Below are 15,448 nucleotides of genomic sequence, written 5' to 3'. Positions count from 1 at the left end.
CATCTGCCAGCTGGTCCACCCAGGATCTGAGTGTACGGCCAAGACCCATCGCCTTCCAAGGGTTCACTTTCAGGAAGACCGATCTGACTTCGGAAGCGGTGACGGTGGGTATGGGTGTATCAGGGGCTTCTGGGGCAGTCGAGGGCGGTTTGATGGTTTCTTGCTCGAATCGAGCATAGAATGCATTGAGATCATCGGGGAGGGCGTGCTGCTGCTGGAGATACTGCTCGGCTTGTTATGTAGCCTGTTATGTTGTTTGGACCTTGCCACAACCGACAAGAGTCTCTAACGCTAGTCTGTGATTCTAGCTTGGTCTGATATTGATGACTTTGTGGCGGTCGTAACTGGATTTCCTGTCTCGGTCAGGGGCGCCTGACTTGAATGCCTCAGACCTCAGTAGGGAGTCAATCTCCCGATTCAGCCATGGTTTCTGGTTAGGGAATGTATGTACTACTTTCTATGGCGTGCAGTCGTTCACACATTTGCTGTGACGGTGGTGGCATACTCGTTTAGGTTGGTCGCTGAGTTTTTAAATATGGACCAGTCCACTGACTCCAAACAGTCACATAGGAGCTCTTCCGTTTCCTCGGACCAACCTTCTTAACTGGATTCTCCTTTTGAATTCTGGGAGAAGAAGCACTGTCTTATGGTCTGATTTTCCAAAGTAGGGTCGGGGGATGGAACAGTAGCCCTTGATTTTTGTGTAGCAGTGGTCGCCCCTGATGGGACAGGAGATGTGTTGGTGGAAGTTTGGCAGTAAATTCTTGAGATTGGCCTTGTTGTATTCAAATTAGTTTATACTATAATTATTCATTCTAGTAATTCCAACTGAAGAATTTTAAAAAGCTAAGCTAGCTTTTTTCTGCTCAGAGGCTTCCCCACAAAAAGAACAGGATTAACGCCTCCAGTTTGTTTATCTCCTTGTGAAGGATTATATAAAACGACATGCTCAAGGACTTGAGAGGATATTAGAGAGGGGGTGATAGTTTGCAATGCATTTGGGTTAGGATGGATTTTCTGTGGGGAAGGATGGTGATGACTGTGGTTTTGAAAGGTTGGAGCAGTACCTAAGGAATGCAAACCGTTGATAATGTCAGCTAGTGACCAGGAAGAGAAATTAGGTGACCAGCAGTAATGGGGTCAAGGAAGCAAGAGATGGAACTTACAGACAAGATGAGCTTGGAAAGGCAGCGTGGAGAGATAGGAGATCAGAGAAGAAAATATGTGAGATCAGGGATTGTACAACATCATATTGTGATCTCCTTAACACTAACCATCAATTTAAATGCCCTAAAGGTTGTACATATCATATTGTAATTCATTTAAGACTTGTTTCCTTCTGTTGCAATTCCCAAATCAAAGCAATTAAATTTCAGTGCCATTACAGGTCTTAAAATATATTTCTGATTTATTCTAAGGAGTGAACAATACCGTCACAATGATTTGGAGTTCAATAGTGTGGAACCAATAGAATTTATTTTCTATTAAATGCATCCATTTTTCATTTAAGGTTTTATTTTCTCCCCCAAGACGCAGCCTGGAGAAAGGTTTGCTTGCTGGGGGGAAAAGAAATTTGGGGAAATAGTAGAGGCTGCTGAATGGATGATCTTAGTCTTTGTGATGAAATAATTCTTCAGCTCCTTGGACTTGGAGGATTGAGTAGGGACAGTAGTTTAAGAAGACAGCTGGCAATGGAAAAATAGATGCTCTCCACGGTGATCCCGGAGTAAGGAATAATTTTAGCATAGGAGAATGAAACCCAGGTGTGCTTGATGTGAGGTCTGATGGATGACTAAACCAGATCCATTCTTGCCTACATCCTTTGAACTTGAAGAGCAAAGAGTATACTGGGGGAGTGATCAGGGTGAGAGAGAGCGGGCAGGATTCAGAGAGAGAAAGGGTATACTGGGGGAGTGATCAGGGTGGGAAACAACGGGCAGGATTCAGAGAGAGAAAGGGTATACTGGGGGAGTGATCAGGGTGGGAAACAACGGGCAGGATTCAGAGAGAGAAAGGGTATACTGGGGGAGTAATCAGGGTGGGAAACAACGGGCAGGATTCAGAGAGAGAAAGGGTATACTGGGGGAGTGATCAGGGTGGGAAACAACGGGCAGGATTCAGAGAGAGAAAGGGTATACTGGGGGAGTGATCAGGGTGGGAAACAACGGGCAGGATTCAGAGAGAGAAAGGGTATACTGGGGGAGTGATCAGGGTGGGAAACAACGGGCAGGATTCAGAGACAGAAAGGGTATACTGGGGGAATGATCAGGGTGGCAGAGAGAGGGTGCAGGATTCAGAGAGAGAAAGGGTATACTGGGTGATACACGATCAATGACTACTAAAGCGAGGTTGTAGTCCAACTGAAGGCTTTAATAAGCTAAATGTTTCCCCCAGCAGCTCAGGTACAGAAAGAAGACTGCTGGGGCGGCATGGGCTCTTATACCCCACCTTGCAGGGCGGAGCTACCATACAGCTTGACCTATAGGAACCATACAATATCTACCAATGGTGTTCTAGCATTACCAGGTACCGTAATACCTCTACACAGACTACCACATTCACCCCCTGTTAAAAAGGAGTCCTGCGGGGGTGGTGGCTTGATATTACAACATGGTAACGTGGTAGAAGTTATAGTTATGGAGGTACCGTAATACCTCCGTACAGCGTTTTGTCTTATTATCGTAACTATTTACAATTTCACAGATAACTATATACACTTTAAAATGAAGCAATCAGTCGATCGGGGACCCTGGTCGTCCTCTGTGATTGTCGAAGCTCTGTTGGTGACACCGGTGGAGGCTTGGGCGTCTGTGGCTCCGGGAGCGTAGCCTCGTTATCTGTGGCAGCTTCAACAACCGTAGACGGCGCTGGTGGGGAAGCCGGTTGAGCTGGGAAGGGAGCGTCTGCGGGGTGTGTCGGTGGGCAGGAGGGCCTAGACGGGACCGGCGGAAGAACCGATCCTCCTGGGAAGGGGGCGGCTGTAAGGTACACCGGTGGGAGGGAGTGTGGGACTGGTGGCTGGGGTTTGCGTGGGGTTCCGGCGGGCGCCAGGTCTCGTAGGAAGACCGTATCTTGCCAGCCGTCGGGGTACGCCACGTAGGCGTACTGGGGGTTAGCGTGGCGAAGATGGACCCTCTCGACCAACGGATCCGACTCGTGCGCCCGCACCTGTTTTCGGAGCAGGATGGGTCCGGGAGCTGCCAGCCAGGTCGGGAGCGAGGTCCCAGAGGAGAACTTCCTGGGGAAGACCAGGAGACGTTCGTGAGGTGTTTGGTTGGTCGTGGTACAAAGCAGTGGCCGGATGGAGTGGAGGGCATCCGGGAGGACTTCCTGCCAGCGGGAGACTCGGAGATTCCTGGACCGTAGGACCAGTAGGACGGTCTTCCAGACTGTTCCGTTCTCCCTCTCTACCTGTCCGTTACCCAGGGGGTTGTAACTGGTCATCCTGCTCGAGGCGATGCCCTTGCTGAGCAGGAATTGACGCAGTTCATCGCTCATAAAGGAGGACCCTCTATCACTATGTATGTACGCGGGGAACCCGAACAGCGTAAACTTGCTATGGAGGGCCTTGATGACGGTGGTTGCGGTCATGTCGGGGCAGGGGATGGCGAATGGGAACCGGGAGTACTCGTCAATCACGTTCAGGGAGTACGTGTTGCGGTCGGTGGAGGGGAGGGGTCCTTAGAAGTCCAGACTGAGGCGTTCAAAGGGCCGGGAAGCCTTTATCAGGTGCGCTTTCTCTGGCCTGAAGAAGTGCGGTTTGCATTCCGCGCAGATTTGGCGGAAATTCCTGGTGGCTGTCCTGACCTCCTCGATGGAGTAGGGCGGGTTGCGGGTCTTGATAAAGTGGAAGAAGCGAGTGACCCCGGGGTGGCAGAGGTCCTCGTGGAGGGCTCAGAGGCGGTCCACTTGTGCGTTGGCACATGTGCCGCGGGACAGGGCATCAGGAGGCTCGTTTAGCTTCCCGGGACGATACAAGATCTCGTAGTTATAGGTGGAGAGTTCGATCCTCCACCGCAAGATCTTATCGTTTTTTATCTTGCCCCATTGTGCATTATCGAACATGAAGGCGACCGACCGTTGGTCAGTGAGGAGAGTGAATCTCCTGCCGGCCAGGTAATGCCTCCAATGTCGCACAGCTTCTACTGTGGCCTGGGTCTCCTTTTCAACTGAGGAGTGGCGGATTTCGGAAGCATGGAGGGTACGTGAGAAGAAGGCCACGGGTCTGCCCGCTTAGTTGAGGGTGGCCGCCAGAGCTACATCAGACACGTCGCTCTCGACCTGGAAGGGGAGGGACTCGTCGATGGCATGCATCGTGGCCTTTGCAATGTCTGCTTTGATGCGGCTGAAGGCCTGGCGGGCCTCTATCGACAGGGGAAAAACTGTGGATTGGATCAGGGGACGGGCCTTGTCCGCATAGTTGGGGACCCACTGGGCATAGTAAGAGAAAAACCCGAGGCAGCGCTTCAGGGCCTTGGAGCAGTGAGGGAGGGGGAATTCCATAAGGGGGCGCATGCGTTCAGGGTCGGGGCCTATAACTCCATTTCGCACTACGTAGCCGAGGATGGCTAGGCGGTCGGTGCTGAACACGCATTTATCCTTGTTATACGTAAGGTTAAGGATCTTTGCGTTCTGGAGGAGTTTTCGGAGGTTGGTGGTGTGGTCCTGCTGGTCGTGGCCGCAGATGGTGACATTATCGAGATACGGGAATATTGCCCGTAAACCGTACCGGTCAACCATTCGATCCATCTCGCGCTGGAAGACCGAGACCCCGTTCGTGACACCGAAGGGAACCCTTAAGAAGTGCTAGAGCCGCCCATCTGCCTCGAAGGCAGCGTACTTGCGGTCACTAGTGCGGATGGGGAGCTGGTGGTAGGCGGACTTAAGATCCACCATGGAGAAGACCTTGTAATGCGCGATCCTGTTTACCAGGTCAGATATGCGGGGGAGAGGGTACGCGTCCAGCTGCGTAAACCTGTTGATGGTCTGACTGTAGTCGATGACTATCCTATGCTTCTCCACGGTCTTTACCACCACTACTTGAGCTCTCCAGGGACTGTTGCTAGCTTCAATGACTCCTTCCCTCAGTAGCCGTTGGACCTCTGACCTAATAAAGATCCGATCCTGGGCACTGTGCCGTCTGCTCCTGGTGGCGACGGGTTTGCAATCCGGGGTGAGGTTCGCAAACAGGGAAGGCGGATCGACCTTGAGGGTTGCGAGGCTGCAGACAGTGAGAGGAGGTATGGGGCTACCGAATTTGAAAGTTAGACTTTGGAGGTTGCACTGGAAGTCTAACCCTAGGAGTGTGGCTGCGCAGAGGTGGGGAAGGACGTAGAGCCAGTAATTTTTAAACTCCCTTGCCTGGACCGTGAGGTTTGCTACACAAAACCCCTTTATCTCAACTGAGTGGGAACCGGAGGCCAGGGAGATTTTTTGATTAACGGGTTGGACGAGGAGAGAACAGCGCCTTACCGTGTCGGGGTGTATGAAGCTCTCCGTGCTCCCAGAGTCGATTAAGCAGGGCGTCTCGTGCCCGTTGATTAGTACCGTTGTTGCAGCAGTTGAGAGTGTTCGAGGCCGGGACTGGTCCAGGGTCACCGAGGCTAATCGCGCAGCAGTTGAATGTTCTCTTCGGGCGGTGTGTGGTCAGCCGAGCTGGGGTCCTGGGAGTCCATCCAAGATGGCGGCGCCCATTGGTCGCACATGGCTGGGGGTGCACAAAATGGCGATGCCCATCCATCACCCGTGGCGTCCGCGGGACAAGATGGCGGCGCCCGGAGGCCGCACGTGGCCCTGGAGGAGGAAGATAGCAGCGCCCACTGGCTGCACGGGGACCGTGGAGAGGATTGTGGTGGCGGTCCGCATTCGCCACCGGAGACCGCAGCGACCGCCCGGGCCTGGCATACCACCACGAAGTGGCCCTTTTTACCGCATCCCTTGCAGGTGGATGCGCGGGCCGGACAGCTCTGCCGGGGTGCTTGGCCTGCCCGCAAAAATAGCAGCGGGGCCCCCCGGGGTTGCCAGGCTGTCTTGCAGCAGAAGCGGCAATGTCTCGAGGTCGGCCGCGGCGTGGTTCCACGCTGCCCGGGGGCTGCCGCGCGATCGGGACATAAGCGCGGGTGTTTCGGGAGGCCACATCCAGGGAGCCGGCAAGGGCCCGTGCCTCCTTGAGGCCTAGGGTGTCTCTCTCCAGCAATCGCTGGCGGATTTGGGAGGACAGCATACCTGCCACGAAAGCATCCCGGATCAAAAGTTCTGTGTGGTCGCTCGCCGAAACTTGCGGGCAGCTGCAGTTTCTCCCCAACACCAGGGGCGCACGGTAGAATTCTTCCAGCGATTCCCCAGGGATTTGTCGCCTTGTCGCTAGCAGATGTCGGGCGTAGACCTGGTTTACCGGGCGAATATAATGTCATTTTAGCAGCTCCATTGCTGCATCGAAGTCGTCCGCGTCCTTGATGAGGGTGTAAATTTCTGGGCTCACTCTCGAGTGTAGGACTTGCAATTTCTGTTCTCCCGTAGGTGTAATTTCGGCCGTTCCGAGATATCCGTTAAAACACGCCAGGCAGTGCTTGAAGGTTGCCGCTGGGTTTGCCGCGTGAGATCTGAGTTGCAGGCACTCCGGCTTGATTCGGAACTCCATCCTTTTAAATCTAGCTTATTAAATTGATACACGATCAATGACTACTAAAGCGAGGTTGGAGTCCAACTGAAGGCTTTAATAAGCTAGATGTTTCCCCCAGCAGCTCAGGTACAGAAAGAAGGCTGCTGGGGTGGCACGGGCTCTTATACCTTGCCTTACAGGGCGGAGCTACCATACAGCTTGACCAATAGGAACCATACAATATCTACCAACAGTGTTCCAGCATTACCAGGTACCGTAATACCTCTACACAGACTACCACATTGGGGGAATGATCAGGGTGGGAAAGAGAGGGCACGATTCAGAGAGACAAAGGGTATACTGGGGGAGTGATCAGGGTGGGAGAGAGAGGACAGGATTCAGAGAGAGAGAAAGGGTATACTGGGGGAGTGATCAGGGTGGGAAAGAGACGGCAGGCTTCAGAGAGAGAGAAAGGGTATACTGGGGGAGTGATCAGGGTGGGAAAGAGAAGCCAGGATTCAGAGAGAGAAAGGGTATGCTGGGGGAATGATCAGGGTGGGAGAGAGAGGGCAGGATTCAGAGAGAGAAAGGGTATACTGGGGGAGTAATCAGGGTGGGAAAGAGACGCAGGATTCAGAGAGAGACAAAGGGTATACTGGGGGCGTGACCAGGGTGAGAAACAGCGGGCAGGATTCAGAGAGAGAAAGGGTATACTGGGGGAGTAATCAGGGTGGGAAAGAGACAACAGGATTCAGAGAGAGAGAAAGGGTATACTGGGGGAGTGACCAGGGTGGGAAAGAGATGGCAGGATTCAGAGAGAGAGAAAGGGTGTACTGGGGGAGTGACCAGGGTGGGAAAGAGACGGCAGGATTCAGAGAGAGAGAAAGGGTGTACTGGGGGAGTGATCATGGTGGGAAACAGTGGGCAGGATTCAGAGAGAGAGAAAGGGTGTACTGGGGGAGTGATCATGGTGGGAAACAGTGGGCAGGATTCAGAGAGAGAGAAAGGGTATACTGGGGGAGTGACCAGGGTGGGAAAGAGACGGCAGGATTCAGAGAGAGAGAAAGGGTATACTGGGGGAGTGATCATGGTGGGAAACAGTGGGCAGGATTCAGAGAGAGAGAAAGGGTATACTGGGGGAGTGACCAGGGTGGGAAAGAGACGGCAGGATTCAGAGAGAGAGAAAGGGTGTACTGGGGGAGTGATCATGGTGGGAAACAGCGGGCAGGATTCAGAGAGAGGCGGGGAATCAATGCTGGAGAAGAGGAAGTGACTGAGCTGCTCAACAGCTGCAGAACTATGTTGACAAATAAAGGTCAAAGGCTTAGCAGTTGGCACCTTGGAAGTGTAATTGTAAGAGACTTGTTTCCCAGAGTCAGATACAGAATTAACAGAATTGGAAGTGGGCAGAGGGATGTGGGTGACACAAAGCGGTTATTGGCGATTACCTTGATCACGATTGAGACCAGTGCAGTTCAAAGGCCACGTGAGTTGAATGAAGTCGCTAGATGCCATGACTGGGGAAGAGTGTGTTTTTACCGAATTGGATGTGTCATGAGAGATTACAAGAACAAATGGGGACTGAATTTTGAGTCATCTATTCAACTGAATACAAAATAGAACTCAACTTTCAAATAATTACCAGTATAGAACATTTAAAGAAAGTACTAAAGGAAAACATACAGAAAGAGATGCTGTGGTACAACTTCAAAGCATAAGGTGCAAGTAAATCATTAAAATGTTAATATAAACACTGTTCTTGATGAGCTGAGGAAATAAGCATGTGCAAATTGGATTGCAGAAATTATTCATTCCAGCCATGTAAGAGAATCAGTTGAAAGAAAATGTGGTACGCGTCCTGTAGTGTAAGAAAACAAGTTATTCGTTTAACTTTCCCGTGGGAAAGTCTCACTTCTTGACAAAGTCCTCAACCAAGAGTCGAGAACACATTATATTTATATTCATGTCACCCGTTTCCACGGACAAGAGGTATTCATTCGAGAAAACAGTTGAATGGCTGCCAAAGCTTATAAATTTTTCGGAGTTACAGTAAAGGTTTTGCATCAGATCAATAGCAGCAAGTTCAGTGTGTTAAACTCGTAATGTAGTCTAAAAGCTAATGCCCACATAACGAAGTAGACCAACGACAAGGTAGGGTAGTAAACCTGGGGGTGCAGCGTTGTCCACATTTCCAAGTGATTTCTGCCTCATTCCATATAAGCTTCTGTGTGCTAAAGTACACATGTGTACAGTAAATTAACAAGGAGCAATAATACTGGCCTAATGGCTGAACGAAATGACAATAAACCATTTGCTTCTGCATTCTTGCTTCTCATATAACTGGACTGTTGCAACTGAACAAGCATCGCTAAACTGGGGAATGGAGCAACAAACTACTGGTTTTGTTTGGTTTCCAGATATTTTTGCTTTGTACACACAGCATATTGGGGAATCATTACTTTGTTACTTCACTACTTGCCCAAGGTAACATAGCAAGAAAGAGAAAATTAAGATAGGGTGGTGCCAAAGGTGTACAATCGCAGTGGTTTGTAAACCTTTTCTCCCGGGACCCACTTTTATCAACCAGACGACCTTTGGGACCCATGGTGACCAACCTTCGCCAACCATGAACCACCATGACACACCATTTTTGCTTACCTTTAATGGGACAGGTGAGCCTGCTTGGTGCTCACAATCTCACTTGCTTTGTCACTCAGTGTCACATTTCTGCTAAGGACTTAAGTTTATGATTTAAGTTCTTGCTGCATCCTTTGAAAACAAAATCAAGAGTTTGTCCCTGAGTTCACCATGCTTAGTCTTCAAATGCCTTTGAAGTTTTGAAAGATCTGGGGCGGGATTCTCCGCCCCCATGCCAGGTCAGAGAATCGCCAGGGGGGGGGGGGGCAGCGTGAATCCCGCCCCGCTGCTCCGGCGGTGGCTGCCGAATTCTCCGGCACTGTTTTTTTGGCGGGGGCGGGGATCGCGCTGCGCCGGTTGGGGGCCGTTGGCAGCAGCCCCCTGGCTATTCTCCGGTCCCCGATGGGCCGAGCGGCCGCCTGCTTTCAGCCAGTCCTGCCGGCTGGATTAGACCAGGTCCGTACCGGCAGGACCTGGCTCTGAGGGTGGCCTGTGGAGTCCTCGGTGGGGGGGGGTAGATCCGGCCCCGGGGGGGGGGGGGGCACGGTGGACTGGCCCGCGATCGGGGCCCACCGATCTGCGGGCGGGCCTGTGGCATTAGGGCATTCTTTCCCTCTGCGCCGGCATGTGTAAAGCTCTGCCATGGCCAGCGTGGAGAGGAAACCCCCTGCGCATGTGCAGCGATCACGCCAGCGGTTCTGGGAACATGCTGGCACTCCTGCGCATGCACCAACTTGCGCCGGCGGACGCTCTTCGGCGCCGGTTGGTGCGGCGCCAACCCTGCCGCCGCTGGACTAGCCCCCGAAGGTGCGGAGGATTCCGCACCTTCTGGGCGGCCTGATGCCGGAGTGGTTCACGCCATCTTTGGTGCAGGTACGGCCCGCCCGCCGGATACCGGAGAATCCCGGCCTTAACCTTTCATTTGCCAGTACCTCCCTGCATATAACACATATGGGCTTCGCATCCTGATTTGCATTGGTCCAATTAACAAAGCCATACCTCAAGAAATCATCTTTATACTGCTTTGTTCCCAATTTCAGTTTCTTCTAGGTTGTTCACCAGAGGCCCTGGGACTCTGTATACAGCTTACACTAGCCCTGTTCGAGGCCAGGTGGTCGGAAGCCTTGTAAATGTAGTTAACTGCTACATGCCCCATTGGCAATCTAGGCTCCATGTGCTCTCTAACAGGGCAAGATTAAATATGGCAGATGGTCACAGCAGGACATTCACATCGACTTGGAAGATGTGCCTGAGCCAATGTATCAGAGAACTGTGCCTCTGAAGATCTGGTGAACTGCACTATCGGATTCAGGGTGGGTCCACTAAAGCAGGTGGAGCCACTAACAGAGACCACCCCATCTCTCAATGCCCCACCCCTCATGTGCAGCTATGCCAGCCATTTCAAGCTATGCAGGGAGTCGGCACAGATCTTGATCTTGATGCAGAACTGTGAGTTGTACTCCATTGACGAGGCCTGCTCCAATTCGCCGCTGGCCAATGCCAGCTTCTGCAGATTGGCCCTCTCGGCCTGCCTGTGGGCAGGGCCCATGGGGTTGCCGAGCAGGGGAGCCTCATCGCCCTCGGCACAGTAAGGGGTTGGCTCAAGAAGCTCGAGAAAAGAGGGGGGCAGAGCCCTGGCGTTGGTGGAGCGATCCAGAGTAGAGTGGGAGTGGAGCGGCTCCCCGTGGCCATTAAAAACCTGTTGTTGCTCCCTCATTTGAGACAGGGCTGCTTGTAGGTTCAAAGCTGGGTTGCCCTTGTCCATGTCAGAATCCGGCTTCTGACAGGCGACAGTAGACTTTCTGTTTCTTGTCTTGAAGGACTGTTCCACATTCCTGACAACAGCCAGTCAGCATCCTGATTCCTTTCAGCAGGTAATCCCATCAGTTTGGTGATCTTGTCCCAGCATTCATAACGGGCCTTGATCATCCCACCTCAGACGGGACAGGGTGTGGGAGGGTCCATGTAAACTCCTCATCCTCACTATTCAGAGCCATGTTGCTACTGCTGCTGCAAGTCGCAGCTGGCTTTATTAAAAACCGGCCGCGGCCGTTGGGCACTTCTCCTGTGATCGGGAACACTGCGACCGATGGATCCATGACCCTCCCGACATCTGCCCATGATCCACAGTTTGAAAAACCCTGTACTATAGTAGGCACACAGGTACAGCAGTAAAGAAGGCAAATGGTATGTTGGCCTTCATAGCAAGAGGATTTGAGTATAGGAATAGAGATGTTTTACTGCTGTTGTATAGGGCATTGGTGAAGCCACACCTGAAATGGCTGGCATAATTGCACATCGGGGGGTGGGGGCATTGAGCGATGGGGGTGGTCTCTGTTAGTAGCTCCAGCATTGGGTGCAGTTTTGGTGTCCTCATCTGAGGAAGGATGTTCTTGCGATGGAGGGAGTGCAGTGAAGGTTTACCAGGCTGATTCCTGGGATGGTGGGACTGTCATGAGGAAAGATTAAGTAGGTTAGGATGGTATTCATTGGAGTTTCGAAGAGTGAGAGGGGATCTCATAGACATTTATAAAATTCTAACAGGATTAGACGGGGTAGATTCAGAAAGAATGTTCCCAATGGTGGGGGAGTCCCGAACTAGGGGTCATAGTTTGAGGATAAGTGGTAAACCTTATTGGACTGAGGTAAGGAGACATTTCTTCACCCAGAGAGTAGTGGATCTGTGGAATGTGCTCCCACAAAAAGTAGTGGAGGCAAAAACATTGTCTAATTTCAAGAAGGAATTAGATATAGCTCTTGGGGCTAAAGGGATCAAGGGATACAGGGGAAAAGGCAGGATCAAGGTTTTGAACTTGATGATCAGCCATGATCATAATGAGCAGTCTCGAAGGGCCGTATGACCTCCTCTTGCTTCTATTTTCTACGTATCTTTCTATCACTTCAAAAAGCGATAAAAAGCAGTGCCTTCGAAAGTTAAAAGGGAACATGTGAATTAAAAAGCTAATTCTTTGGATATGGATATCACTGACAAGGTTGACATTGATTGCCCATCTACAGTTGCTCGTTGATAGTGATCCTTCTTTTCGAACTACCTTAGTCCACCATTGTGAAGGTATTTCCACAATGTGGTAAGATATGGATGTCTAGGCTTTTACCCCCAGGACAATGTAGAAGTAACAATATATATATATTAAGATAGGGATGGTGTGAGCCTTGGAGGGGAACTTGGAGGTGACGGCGTTCCCATGCATCCACTAGCTTTGTCCTTTTAGATTATGGTAGTCATGATTTTCTAAGTGCTACTAAATAAGTCTTGGGGCAGAATTTGACAGCGCACTGACTGCAAAGTTTTCAGGCAAGAAATTCCTGTGTGGGTTTCCCGCTGCTATCTCAACTGTCTGCAAAATTACAGGGGCACAATAATAATACTTAATTATTGATCACTTAAAGGACGTTATCCACCCAGCCTTAATTTTGAGACTGGTGCAAGGAGCTCAAGGGCTGGATGGGAAGCCTGATAGATCACCCTGCTTTGGCCTTGGAAGGAAGATGGGGTGCACCTTCCTCGATGGCTCCCTGTCAGTATCAGGCACCCCCCACCCTGCCAGGTCTGCTCCCCGGAGGTGTTCCCTCCACTTTGTCTCACTATCAGACTCCCATCCCTCTCAGCCCATCCCCCGTAGACCCCACCTCCCCTCACAAGCATGAGACCCCCATATTCACTTGGTCCTAACTGGGGACTGCCTGTAGTCCCAGTCCTGGTCACCGCTGGGATTATAGAGCTGCCAGCCAACCAGATTTGCTAGCAGCTCTCCGAAGCCGATCTTCCATCTGAATGGCGAATGTTAAATGACTGTATGGTTGCTGTGATTGGCAGGAATGCATTCCTCACTGATACTTCGGATGGTGGCTGGGTAATCCAGCTATCCAGAAACTCCTGCCTTTGGTACTTTGATGCAGTGTATTCTGTAGATACACACATTCAGCCATGGTATGCTGGCACGGAAGGGGATGGGCTATTAAGCTGATGCATAGGATGTTATCAGACAGCCTGCTTTGTCTTGTAACAGCTTCTGCATGAGAAACAGTGAAACCTGGAAGATGCTGCACCAGGCAGAAATACACGATACATTTAGCAAAGTGCCGGAGGTGCTTCTTTAGGGAACTTGACTGGACATACTAAAGAAACAATCCCAAAATTCCTTCCACAACATAGCCCTCAGTAATTCCTCTCCTATAATATCCCACTATTCTGATGCCAAACTATTTGCAGAAACACTAAAACCTCCTCACCCAATGGAAATCTGCATCAAATTGTTTGAATGCATTGCGCGATATTGGAATAATACCAGCTGATGGTATAAAATCATTGCTAGGATATGGGAATCACTACGAAGGCCAGCATTTATTACTCAACCTGAATTTTCTGAGAATATGGGGGAAAGCCTCCTTCATGAACTGTTGCAGTCCTTGTAGCATCCACAATGCTGCTGGCATGGGATCTTCTTCAGTGACAGTGAAGTCAGGATGATGTGCCACTTGGAGGGAAACCTGCAGGCAATGGTGTTTGTGTCTGTTGCCCTTGTTTTTCTTGGTGGTAGAGGTCATGGGTGGGATTCTCTGTTGCCCGATGCCATCTCATCCTCAAATATATACAAGGACTCTGTCTTTGTATATATTTCTCTGTGGCAATCCCTCCACACCGGGGATCATCCTCGTGAGCCGTCTCCGAACCGCATCCAACGGTATAATAGGTGGGATTCTCCATCCCGGGATGCATGGTCGGGAATCATGTGCGCACGGATCACTTGTGGTCTCAGCAATCGTGAACCTGACATGGTGAACCTCGCAGTAGGCCAAGGGGCCACATCCCACCCAACAATGCACTGCCAACCATGCATCCTCTAGGAGTTCCCCTCCCAAAAGGGACCCCTGAAATAGGGGGACTCCCCCCTCAGGTACCCCTGTAATAGGTAGATCCCCCCTCAGGTACCCCTGTAATAGGGAGACCCCAATAATAGGGGAAACCCTCGCAGTCGCCCCCTGCCTAAAAGATTGCCCACCACAGACCTCCCCCCCACCTCTCCTACCCCATCCCAGAAAAGAGACCCCTGTCTGCAAGCTAGAGAGCAGTCCAGACAGGGGCAGTGGGTAGCTTTATAGTTGTAATACTTACCTTGCAGCTCCACGTGTCCATTCCTCTCATTCCATCTGATTCCCACAGATCCAATGCCTGCAAGCCATTCATAGCTTTCAAGTAGCAGTCTGTGATTGACAACTCGTAAAAACTATCTGCAGCTTTGATCCATTCATACTCCTTCGTACTTCAGTGACCTAAGTGGTGAAACCCCAATATTTGTAAGTGCAGTGAAATCACACGCTTGATTTTTTGGAATACACTTAATGCTTGAATTGGAGTTTCACTGCCAGTGCCCTTGCAAGGCAGGCAATGCCAGCTGGTCACCCTGGCAATGCCAGGGTGGCATCCAGGAGGCACTGCCAGCATGCCATCGAGGGTGCAACGGTCGGAGCCCAGCCACCTAAGACCCCCAATTACCTGGGAGACCACCCCTCTACCAAGTGCCATTCCGCCTCGTCCCTGTTTGTGGAGACCAGTGCTAAACAGTGCTGGCCTAAGGTCTCCGAGGTGAAGGGATTTGATCCCAACGCCTTGGGTAGATCCGGTGTTTGCATATTAAAGTGAGACTAGCTGCTCACTTTAATATGCAAATTTGCAAAATACAGATCCCATTATGGACGGATCCAGATCGCGATGTCTCGTGAGATCCCTCTAGATTTTGCGAGGCGTGACTAGTTGGGTAAATCTCGCGCGAGGCCTCGGAGTTGTGCACAGCGTAGCCATTAGGTCACGCCAAATGTTTCTAGCTGCATTGTTTAGCACTTAATCTATAGTTTCTTCTACCTGATTTGCCCAGTAAAAGAGTATAAATAATGAGAGGTTGCAGGATTTCAGCTTTCTGGAACTCTAGGCAAAGGGTTGTATACCAGGCAGGAAGAAGGCCGCTTATCAAACACACCTGTGATAGCTGAACAGTGCTGATCACTTGCTGCCATCCCCTCCTGTGCAGATGAAACTAGAATTCTGCTTGGAAACTGTAAGGCTGGAAGGGAGACCAGGCAGAGTGAACCATGTATTACTTCCAAGAGATATCTTTGTGATAGCTAATGTTCCATGTGTAATTTACAGTTTGTACCAACTATGATTTCTCCTGTTAATTCAATGTGCAG

General features: G+C 50.9%; 1 protein-coding gene and 1 pseudogene across 4 annotated transcripts in view; both read right to left on the bottom strand.

Moving 5' to 3' along the window:
• Positions 1 to 15,448, bottom strand: part of rhobtb3 (Rho related BTB domain containing 3) — a 294,119-nt gene that overhangs the window by 190,031 nt on the left and 88,640 nt on the right. The gene's annotated exons all lie outside the window — the stretch shown is intronic.
• LOC140430013 (protein ZNRD2 pseudogene) lies at positions 10,626 to 11,235 on the bottom strand (annotated as a pseudogene).

This window comes from Scyliorhinus torazame, chromosome 9 (genome assembly GCF_047496885.1).
Source record: "Scyliorhinus torazame isolate Kashiwa2021f chromosome 9, sScyTor2.1, whole genome shotgun sequence".
Taxonomy (NCBI): domain Eukaryota; kingdom Metazoa; phylum Chordata; class Chondrichthyes; order Carcharhiniformes; family Scyliorhinidae; genus Scyliorhinus; species Scyliorhinus torazame.
The sequence above is the reverse complement of the archived record's forward strand: the minus strand, read 5'-3'. Positions and strand labels throughout refer to the sequence as shown.